An 11,667-nucleotide genomic window follows, 5' to 3' on the forward strand; every position below is an offset into this window, starting at 1 on the left:
AAGAAGGGGACGACAGAGGATGGGATGGTGGGACAGCGTTCTCGAAGCTACGAACATGAGTCTGACCAAACTGCGGGAGACAGTGGAAGACAGGAGTGCCTGGCGTGCTCTGGTCCAGGGGGTCACGAAGAGCCGGACACGACTAAACGACTAAACAACAACAACAAGTTTGTTGTTATTGTTTATCTGTTTATTGTTCCCTTTTTTCTTTTTCTGTTTCTGTTTTCATGTATCATTTTGCTTTATGGTTTGTGTTATCATTGTGGAAAATCTAATAAAAAAAATATTTTTAAAAAAAGGATAAAGGTTGCGGACAGGCACTGCCAACCTGGAAAGCAAGTGAGAACAGCAAGAGAGGAGTTCTGCCAGCCACCCTTTTGAGAGGCTCGTGGTGGCGTTCTATCTTCAAAGCTGCCCTGCAGGGGTGGTTGGGCTGCAAAAGAGTTACTTGCCAAAGGCCACCCAGAGAGTGCTTTCCTCCATCCAAGTCGCCATTCCTCCAGCTCTGTTTCGGATGACAAGGTTCATGATCCCGTGCCGGCCAGGGAGGAGGGGAGTTGTGCTCCCAAATGGCTGTAGGACATCAGCTTGGCAAAGGATGCAACTTGTTTCTGCAGATATGCGGCCAGGGTCTGCACAGCCTGCTGTCCAGCAGTTCCATCTGGTATGCAGGATGAGACCCTCCCTGCCCACAGACTGACTTGCCAGAGTGGTGCATGCTGTGGTTATCTCTGCTTGGACTACTGCCATGCGCTCTACGTGGGGCTACCTTTGAAGGTGACCCGGAAACTGCAATTAATTCAGAATGCGGCAGCCAGACTGATGACTGGGAGCAGCCGCCGAGATCACATAACACCGGTCCTGAAAGACCTACATTGGTTCCCAGTACGTTTCTGAGCACAATTCAAGGTGTTGGTGCTGATCTTGAAAGCCCTAAATGGCCTCAGCCCAGTAGACCTGAAGGAGCATCTCCACCCCCATCATCTAACCCAGACACTGAGGTCCAGCACCGAGGGCCTTCTGGCGGTTCCCTCCCTGCAAGAAGCCAAGTTACAGGGAACCAGGCAGAGGGCCTTCTCGGTGGTGGCGCCCACCCTGTGGAACGCCCTCCCATCAGATGTCAAGGAAATAAACAACTCTCTGACTTTTAGAAGACATCTGAAGGCAACCCAGTTTAGGGAAGTTTTTAATCTTTTGCTGGAAGCTGCCCAGAGTGGGGAAACCCAGCCAGATGAGTGGGGTATAAATAATAATAATAATAATAATAATAATAATAATAATAATAATAAGTGTTGTGTACTGAGTTGAATAGGATCCAAAATGCAGCAGTCTGATTGGTCCTAGAACAATAGGATTCACAATGCAGCAGTCTGATTGGTCCACAGGAGCCACCCTATCCAGCTCCAGGTAGAAGTGAATCCACAACCTGATTGGCCTACAGGTGAATCCCAGAATTAGCTAATCACGTGGGACCGGGACCCATTGTGTAAATAATGTATATAAAGTAGACATTCTGGGGGAACTTCCATTCCTCTTCACCACTATGAGCTGAATAAAGAGCATGAAATCCACTCTCGACTCCGAGTATATTTCAATTAGGCAAGGTGAAACATCCTCCTCAGGCGGCATCCCTGGCCTCCTCTGCTGCTGCTCGCCGCCACTTGCCACAGAAGTGATTTTCGGGTAGCGCAGCCTGTTTGGCTGCACCAGAAACTGCCCTGCAGGGGGCGCCACAACAATGCTGCGGAATGGAGTGCGAGAGGAAGGGCACCAAATTTTAGCGCTGCCCATGGCTGCTGCTCATAACATTAACAGTCACCAATTAATTTCTTAGCTGAGCGTTCCTTTTTCTCAGTTGAAGTCTATTGAAAAACCCAACAGAAAAACTATGCAACAAGGCCGGCTGGATGCCTTATCTTGACTAAGTATAGAAGCAGATGTGTTTTGTTTTTATAATAAATTTTATTCGGTTTTGGAAAACACAAACACATTAACTTCTAATTCAATAAGAAAAATGATATAACTCTGGCCGCGGCAAAATTTCTTTTGGAGGTAGTAAGAATTAGAAATCAACATGTCTTGGATAAAACACAGTGGCTGCCTAGTAATGTCTTCTCTGTATTTCTGCGGGTCTTTGGACCATAATAAAGAATGTGTGCATATATGTTTCATCTTGCAAAATGAACAAGGTGTCTTCTCACCCTGACCTCTGTGGTGTTTTTATTCCCAACCCTGCTAATCTAATACATTTTTCCTCCATTACATTTATTGTCATTCTCGATCCACTGCTGATAATTTGAATCCTGTCCACAATTTCATTTGACTATAGTTCTTTCTCAAATATTCCAGAAAGGTTTCCATTCTTCAATAAAAACTCGGTTGCTTTGGCCTCTCACTCTTGCTGTCAACTTCACCAATTCTGCATAGTCCTTGAGTTTTGTGATCCATTCACGTCAGATTGGTTTTGGAGGATCTGATCAGAGACTTTGCAACTGGAAAATGTAGGTGAAATATTTTCAGATATACGTAAATTGGATGTTGTCAGGGAACTGACATCAGAGCCAGGAGTGGAGGCAGAGCTCCCAAGCGATGCCGGAGAAGGGGCAAGCAGGGAGAGAAGGAACTCATCGGCTGGGGAAGGAAATCAGCGTAACACCAGGGATAAAGGGGGGCGGTTGGGGGAATCGGAGAGGGGTCTCCAGGACTCTTCGTTGGAGACCAGCGGGGAGAGCACTGGTCCTCCTCTGCCCACACCCACCCTGCGCAGAAGATTTCCGCACAGGGAAAGTAGGCGTAGACTTGGCGTCAAAGAGCTTTTGTGCTGGAAGAAGTTTAAGAAACGCCCACTGACGGATTCTGCTAGCGACTGAACAGCCACGAAGTGAAGGGCTGTCTAGTCAGGAAAGGTTTAACCAGGCTAACTAGCCAGGCATGGTAGCAACTTACACACGAGCAACTCCCGTACATTCATTACAGATGTATACCGAAATGAACATTATTTTCCATCTTGATTCATTTGGAAAAATAAAATTTTATTTTATTGTTTACTCTTGTTCACATTTTGAATTAGATATATATGGGGGCACCAAAAGGTCTTAATCTGATGCTGCTGCTCACAAATGTCACAAACTCCATGTTTTCCAATCATGAGCTCTGCGAGTGCAGCTTTCTCCCAATTGAAGTGCAGAGTGTTTGAGGACCGGGACATTCGCAAGGAAACCAAAATGCTTGTTTACAAAGCTATTGTACTAGCAACCTTACTATATGTTTGTGAAACATGGGCCACTTATAAATGCCATCTCCAGCTCCTTGAAAGATTCCATCAACAGTAAAATTTTACACATCACTTGGGAAGACAGGCGAACTAATGTCAGTATACTGAAAGAAGCAAAGATCACCAGTGTTGAAGCAATGATTCTTCAACATCAACTTTGTTGGACTGGTCATGTTGTGCGGATGCCTGATGATTGTCTTCAAAGCAACTACTCTATTCCGAACTTAAAAATGGAAAGCGTAATGCTGGTGGTCAACAAAAGAGGTTTAAAGACTCTCTTGAGGCAAATCTAAAAAAATGTAGTATAAACACCAACAATTGGGAAACACTTGCCTGTGAGCGCTCCAGTTGGAGAACAGCCTTTACCAAAGGTGTCATGAGCTTTGAAGATGTTTGAACTCAGGATGCAAGGGATAAATGGGCTAAGAGGAAGGCACACTTGGCAAATCCACACCGTGATCACCTCCCGCTCAGGAACCAATGTCCCCACTGTGGAAGGACGTGTGGATCCAGAATTAGCCTCCACAGTCATCTACGGACTCATTGTTAAAACCCTGTTTATGGAAAATAATAATAATAATAATAATAATAATAATAATAATAATAATTTATTATTTATGCCCCGCCCATCTGGCTGGGTTTCCCCAGACACTCTGGGCGGCTTCCAACAAAACACTAAAATACAATAACCTATTAAACATTAAACGCTTCCCTAAACAGGGCTGCCTTCAGATGTCTTCTAAAAGTTTGGTAGTTATTTTTCTCTATGACATTTGGTGGAAGGGTGTTCCACAGGGTGGGTGCCACCACCTAGAAGGCCCTCTGCCTGGCTCCCTGTAACTTGGCTTCTCATAAGGAGGGAACCACCAGAAGGCCCTCGGTGCTGGACCTCAGTGTCCAAGCAGAATGATGGGGGTGGAGACGCTCCTTCAGGTATACTGGGCCAAGGCCATTTAGGGCTTTCAAAGTCAGCACCAACACTTTGAATTGTGCTCGGAAACGTACTGGGAGCCAATGTAGGTCTTTGAAGACAATCTTACTCAGCTACGAGTGATCGCCAAAGAAGAAGAATCTTGCCATCGCCACCTGCTGCCACCTTCTCTGCCCCCAACCACCCCCTATGCTTCCTCAGCCTCCTCCTGCTCCTCCAAGGTTGTCCAAAATATCTGCAGGGGGCATCATGCTGAGAACAACCATGGGACATAGTTAGGGTAGCCCCCCCCCTCCATCCTCCGATGGCCAGAGTTTTCCTACTTCAGAAGCATGGGTGGTTCCCCCCCCCCCACCTTCCCTATAAAAAGAACACGCCACTTATTTCAAATGTTGAAATCCTCCTGCCTTTGCTATTGTTCAGACAACTTTTGGCAGATCCCTCCATCCCGTTGTAAATAATAGATGTTTAATTTGCAAGGAGCAAAGCTCTCCTCCCCGACTCCTGGCAAGCTTTCTGCATCAGCTGCATCTCATCTGGCTGTAATTCATCCTGCTGGCTCGGCGTCCGGACTGACAGCCTGCTTTCTCTCCCCTTCCCAGGCTCGGCGCGCCAAACTCCATCTCTGCACACCTCGCCGCACTGCGGAAGGAGGAGGAAAAGCAAGAGGGGGCAGGGGGGAATTTGCAGGGTTTGAATGATGGATAGAGCCGGTGCTGTTTTTCTTAAAACATGTTTAGGGTTACTCAAGAAAAATCACCATTTTAAGAGTTCACATCAAGAAAAATAAATATGGTAAATGGACCAAGGTACAAAGATTCACAAAATGTTTAGGGGTATGTGTGCCCCCATGTGCCCCCAGAAAAAAGCACTGGATAGAGCGGTGGTATTGAACGTGGTAACGGTCATAGGAACACAACTGGCAAACTTGGTTGTCAGGTTATGTTTTCGAGTGAATCGAAATTACCGTATTTTTCACTCTATAAAGGTAAAGGTAAAGGTACCCCTGCCCGTCAGGGCCAGTCTTGACAGACTCTGGGGTTGTGCGCCCATCTCACTTAAGAGGCCAGGGGCCAGTGCTGTCCGGAGACACTTCCGGGTCACGTGGCCAGCGTGACATCGCTGCTCTGGCCAGAGCCAGAGCCAGAGCCAGAGCCGCACACGGAAACGCCGTTTACCTTCCCGCTGGTAAGCGGTCCCTATTTATCTACTTGCACCCGGAGGTGCTTTCGAACTGCTAGGTTGGCAGGCGCTGGGACCGAGCAGCGGGAGCGCACCCCGCCGCAGGGATTCGAACTGCCGACCTTTCGATCGGCAAGTCCTAGGCGCTGAGGCTTTAACCCACAGCGCCACCTGCGTCCCCTTTTCACTCTATAGGATGCACTTTTTCCCCTCCAGAAATCAAGGGGAAATGTGCGTGCGTCCTATGGAGCGAATGCAGGATCCTTGGCTTCAGCGATAGCAACGCGAAGCCTCCGAAGTGCAGAGGGAGCGCTCCCTCCATGCTCCGGAGGCTTTGTGTTGCTTTCGCTGAAGCCTGGAGAGCGAGAGAGGGCGGTGCTCACTGACCCCTCTCGCTCTCCAGGCTACAGGGATAGCCACCTGTGCTCCGAAGGCTTCGGGTTCCTTTTGCTGAAGCCAGGAGAGCAAGACTCTCCTGGCTTCAGCAGAGAGGGAGAGCCGTGCAGCTCCCCTTCAGCGAAGCGAGAGGAGAAATGGAAGGGGCTCCATTTCTCCTGCGCTTCGATGAAGGCGCACTGAGCAGAGAGGGGGAGAATTTTTTTGTCTTGTTCTCCCCCTCTAAAACAAGGTGCGTCCTATGGTCTGGTGCATCCTGTAGAGCGAAAAATACGGTAGAATGCAATCCCTATGGTGTTTTGTTGTTGTTGTTGTTGTTGTTGTTTAAATAAGATTTCATTAAAACTTTTTCATAATACAAGAAGATTAAAGAAACTAATGCAAATAAAAACAGAGAGCTAGAAAGACACCAAAGGGAAACCAAAAAAGAGAGAAGAAATGGAAATTTAAAAAGAAGAAAGATGATGTTTTCAGATACATTTGGCCCATTGAGCAGTGGCGTAGCATGGGTTGTCAGCACCCGGGGCAAGGCAAATAATTTGTGCCCCCTAACCCGTGGATTTGCGCCCCCTAACCCGTGGATTTGCCCTAACCCCAGAAGTTGCAGCCGGCTCCCCCTGCACCCCCCACGCTACGCCACTGCCATTGAATGTTGAGCAGCTGCAGCAAAAGTGTGGAAAAGTGGCCCTGCCTATAATTTTGCAGGAAAATGTCACCAATCCACCTTAAATTCTTTAATTGATGAGCTTCAGCCGCCAGGCATTTTTAGGGAATGTGTGGAGTGTTTATTCCTTTACAGTGGTACCTTGGTTCTCGAACTTAATCCATTCTGGGAGTCCATTCAGCTCCCGAAACTGTTCAAAAACCAAGATGCGGCTTCCGATTGGCTGCTGGACCTTTTTGCACTCAGTCGGAAGATGTGTAAGATGTTCTGCTCCCACAAAACATTCGCAAACCAGAACACTTACTTCCGGGTTTGTGGCATTCTGGAGCCGATTTGTTTGGCAGCCAAGCTTGTTCAAGAACCAAGATACCGCTGTATTGTAAATTGAGCCTTACACTGCAAGCCTTTACATGTCTACTCAGAAGTAAGTCACAATGTATTCAAGAGAGCTTACTTCCAGGTAACTGGGTAAAGACTGGGCAGCCTTATAGTGCATTCCTAAGCATTTTCTCTTAGAAAGTCCTACTGAGCTCAATAGGACTTACTCTTTGGTATGTTCCTGATCATTCTCACAGTTTCTATTATTATTATTATTATTATTATTATTATTATTATTATTATTATATCACAGCTTTTTCCCTGACAGGGACTCAAGTTAGCTTACCAAAAAGTTTTCATTTAATTCCATTTATTTGCGGAAGGTGTTGTACACAATCCCTTTCCTTGTACATTTTTTTTTCTTCACAACAACCCTGAGAGGTAGGCTGAGGGTTGTCATTGGCTCAAGGTGACCAATGTTGATGTGTATGTGATGTCTATGATTCCATCAACGGTGTCTCTGAAAAATGTTACACATCACTTGGGATGACAGGCAAACTCATGCCAGTGTACTAGGAGAAGCAAAGATCACCAGTGTCGAAGCGATGATCCTTCAACATCAACTTAATTGGACTGGTCATGTTGTGCGGGTGCCTGATGATCGTCTTCCAAAGCAACTACTCTATTCCAAACTTAAAAATGGAAAGCGTAATGCTGGTGGTCAACAAAAGAGGTTTGAAGACTGTCTCAAGGCAAATCTAAAAAAATGTAGTATAAACACTGACAATTGGGAAACACTTGCCTGTGAGCGCTCCAGTTGGAGAACATCCTTTTTACCAAAGGGGTCATGGACTTTGAAGACGCTCGAACTCAGGACGCAAGGGAGAAACGTGCTAAGAGGAAGGCACACTTGGTAAATCCACACTGTGATCAACTCCCGCCCAGAAACTGTGGAAGGACGTGTGGATCCAGCATTGGCCTCCACAGTCACTTACAGACTCATTGTTAAAACTGTGTTCATGGAAGACAATCTTAGCTACGAGTGATCGCCAAAGAAGAAGAAGATGTCTATGTGTTCGGCGAGATCCATTGTGGGAAAAGCTTCCTGATGTGGAATAGGATGTTCCCATTTCACTAGAGAAATGTTGGAGGGTATGAACAAGCTGGCCTGCTCGAGATGGGTTCCTGGCACTCGGTCAACAGAGCTTTCTCTGCCTCCCTGTCGGAATCAGGTCCGGCGAAGTTCCCCCCGAAAGAGAGGCTGCCCTGGGATGCATTAGCCATCACAGGCCTTGAGGCGCAGCATATGGGGATTGCGTAAGGGCCGGCAGCTGGAGGGTTTTGTTTTTCGACATGAGAAACGCTTTAAAAAAATCCAGACCCAGAAAGATGTTGTCGATCCCTTTGAAACAGCCGGCCAAAGCTTTCAGCACCCTTGGCAATTTGATCGGAGAAATTCGTCGGAGCTGCTAATATCTCTTGGAGTTTACCCAAATCATCTCTGGGGGCCTGGCTGCTTCAGTGATGGTGGTAGCATGGAGGGAGGCAGTGGTCAGGATTTCATCCCATTGCATGGAAGGGGAGCTATAGTGGTGCATGCTTTCTAATGTGTGAAGAAAAGGAAATAGCTTCTTTCTTGACATTGCTATGGACCTGTGGTTGGTTGCCTTGGTTGTCCAAGGGGCCTGGTAGGAATTTTTATCCAACTGTGGCAAATTGGCACCGGCTGCTTGGTTTTTCACCTTTGTTGTTTAGTTGTTTAGTCATGTCCGACTCTTCGTGACCCTGTGGACCAGAGCACGCCAGGCACTCCTGTCTTCCACTGCCTCCCGCAGTTTGGTCAAACTCATGCTGGCAGCTTCGAGAACACTGTCCAACCATCTCGTCCTCTGTCGTCCCCTTCTCCTTGTGCCCTCCATCTTTCCCAACATCAGGGTCTTTTCCAGGGAGTCTTCTCTTCTCATGAGGTGGCAAAAGTCTTGGAGCCTCAGCTTCAAGATCTGTCCTTCCAGTGAGCACTCAGGGCTGATTTCCTTCAGAATGGAGAGGGTGGATCTTCTTGCAGTCCATGGGACTCTCAAGAGTCTCCTCCAGCACCAGAATTCAAAAGCATCAATTCTTTGGCGATCAGCCTTCTTAATGGTCCAGCTCTCACTTCCATACATCACTACTGGGAAAACCATAGCTTTAACTATATGGACCTTTGTTGGCAAGGTGATGTCTCTGCTTTTTAAGATGCTGCCTATGTTTATCATTGCTTTTCTCCCAAGAAGCAGGCGTCTTTTAATTTTGTGACAAATCGTCACAACTTTTAGGTATTGGCAGTTAGGCATTAGAATATGTTTGCGTATTGGAGGGCAGGGTTTGGCCAACGCCTACCCCTCCACTTTATGGGTATTCTGGTAAAGGAATCCGGAGGTCGTGGATCCGGCCCGACGCCCTTGCTGGTGGCTAGGCCCATGGCACGACCCCCGGTGACATCAGGGGGAGCTTCCAGTGGTATTTGCATCAACAGGCTCCTCCCACTGGTGGTTAACCCTTGTTAGACTTACCCCTCCCTGAGGGGGTGGAGTCATGCTTTTTTTTTTTTTCCAATGCCTAAGCCAATACCTCTCACATGCTGTAATCAATAAAGTTGTGGCCTTTTTAGCCCATTTGCCTAATATACTGTGGAGGGTCCTTGAATCACCTTGATCCCAGACCGAAGGAGACTCCTCCTTTCTTCCGCCATCCAGCCCCTCACTCCCACCCCCAGCAATAAAACAAACCCACGTAATTCTGCAGAAAAAGGGTTATCGCTTCATGTCAGGTGGACGGTTGGGTGGGTGTACGGGGAGGCGGGGAGATAATTATCCATTGTGAATCCTCCCGGCTTTTGTCTCCCTCTGAAGGGCTATTAAGTGACCCAGGGTGGCTGCAGACAGATACCTGCAGACAAAAGGATCAAGGGGAGAGAGCACAAAGCCCCCTGTGTCACCACCCCCCTCCCCACTCTTGGTGCAGCTGCAGGAGACACAGACCAGGTGGTTCAAAAGGCCTCTTTTGTCTGAAGCTGTCAGGATAGAGAACCTGATTCATCTCCTGTTCCATCCCCAAACTCTCTGTCAGCTGCGTCAAGAAGACTTCTCTTCTCCCCCTCCATCTCTCTCTCTCTCTCTCTCTCTCTCTCTCTCTCTCTCTCTCTCTCTCTCTCTCTTGTCTGCCCCTCCTTGCCCCCCGCCCACCCGATCAGGAAGTCTGCAATGACATGCCTACACCTTAAGCTCCCTTAATGTGGTCCGGGGTTTAAACACTTCATGCCGAAAGTGGATAATTGCTGTCGGTGGGCTTTTAATAGCTGACACAGGTGCCTTTGAACAAAGGTCAGGAATCAAGTGCATCTCTCCCAGAGAGCCTTTTTCTGGCTTGCGTGGGCCCCCACCCCCATGCGCCTCCACCGGCAAACGTATCTACCACCCCCCTAAAGAGGGCAGCCCTTCTTATTATCAAGAGCCCCTCAGGAGCCTGGAGGGAACTGTTACTGATTTAGGCCTGCATGTTCCAAATAAGAGGGGGAAACAGAGCCACATGTACGAGGGGTTCCTCCGACTCTCCCCCATTGCCCCCCAGCGGAGCTGCATCACAGAAAAATAGGTGGTCACAACAGGCAATCTCTCTCTCTCTCTCTCTCTGCCCTGTTAACTGAATCATCTGCTCCTCTCAACCAGAGTCGGGAATGGAGGAGAGTTTGCCGCAGGACGAAAGGGCAGAGAGAAGAACTTTGGGAATACGCTGGGGCTTTCTGGGATAAGGAAACCAAAAGAAATGGTTATGCATTATTTGTTTTGTTGCATCTATGATCTGCTTCCTAGAAAAGCAGAGGGAAAGCGTGACCTGCTAGTTCCAGGGTTCCCCGTGTGGGGCACACACCCCACAGGGGGGCAATTTGATTTTTAAGGGGCAAATTGAAGAATGAGTTATTAACAGTGAATAGCCTTTTAGGCTTCCTCGACTTGAATAGGAGTTCACTTTTTGAATAATAAGAATGATATGTCGCGGGGGCGGCATGAGGATTTTAGAGACGCTTTGGTGGGGCATGGCCAAAAAATGGTTTGGAACCACTGTGCTAGATCAAGCTGAAGATCCATCTCAGAGGAGGGCACAGTCCTCCCATTGAAAATGCCAAGTAATTATTATTATTATTAAAGGTAAAGGTAAAGGTAAAGGGACCCCAGACCATTAGGTCCAGTCGCGGACGACTCTGGGGTTGCGGCACTCATCTCGCTTTATTGGCTGAGGGAGCCAGCCCACAGCTTCTGGCTCATGTGGCCAGCATGACGAAGCCGCTTCTGGCGAACCAGAGCAGCACATGGAAATGCCGTTTACCTTCCCGCCAGAGCGGTACCTATTTATCTACTTGCACTTTGACGTGCTTTCAAACTGCTAGGCTGGCAGGAGCAGGGACCGAGCAATGGGAGCTCACCCCGTCACGGGGATTCAAACCGCGACCTTCCGATCGGCAAGCCCTGGGCTCTGTGCTTTAACCCACAGTGCCACACGTGTCCCTATTATTATTATCATCATCATCATCATCATCATTAAAATCCCCTTGCAACATCTCAGAATTATCACTTGGCTGGGTGACTGCATTGCAAAATTCAGAGAAGTGCAAATTTCAAAGGCTGGCTGTCTTTCAGGCTGAATGCCCTTCTCATGAACACTAGTGTGCCATGGACCATGCCACCCTCTGGCTCTGAATTCCGGTTGATAGGGGTGAATTGTTGGAGAGCACTGCTGAGTTTATGTCTGCTTGCAGGTTTGCCATTTGCATCTGTTAGGTCATGGTGAGAGTAGGATGCTGGAATGGAGAGGTCTCTGGTCTGATTCAGCAGAGCTCTTCTTACAATAGTTAGAAAAATGATC

This window comes from Podarcis cretensis, assembly GCF_951804945.1.
Source record: "Podarcis cretensis genome assembly, chromosome: 1".
Lineage (NCBI taxonomy): Eukaryota > Metazoa > Chordata > Lepidosauria > Squamata > Lacertidae > Podarcis > Podarcis cretensis.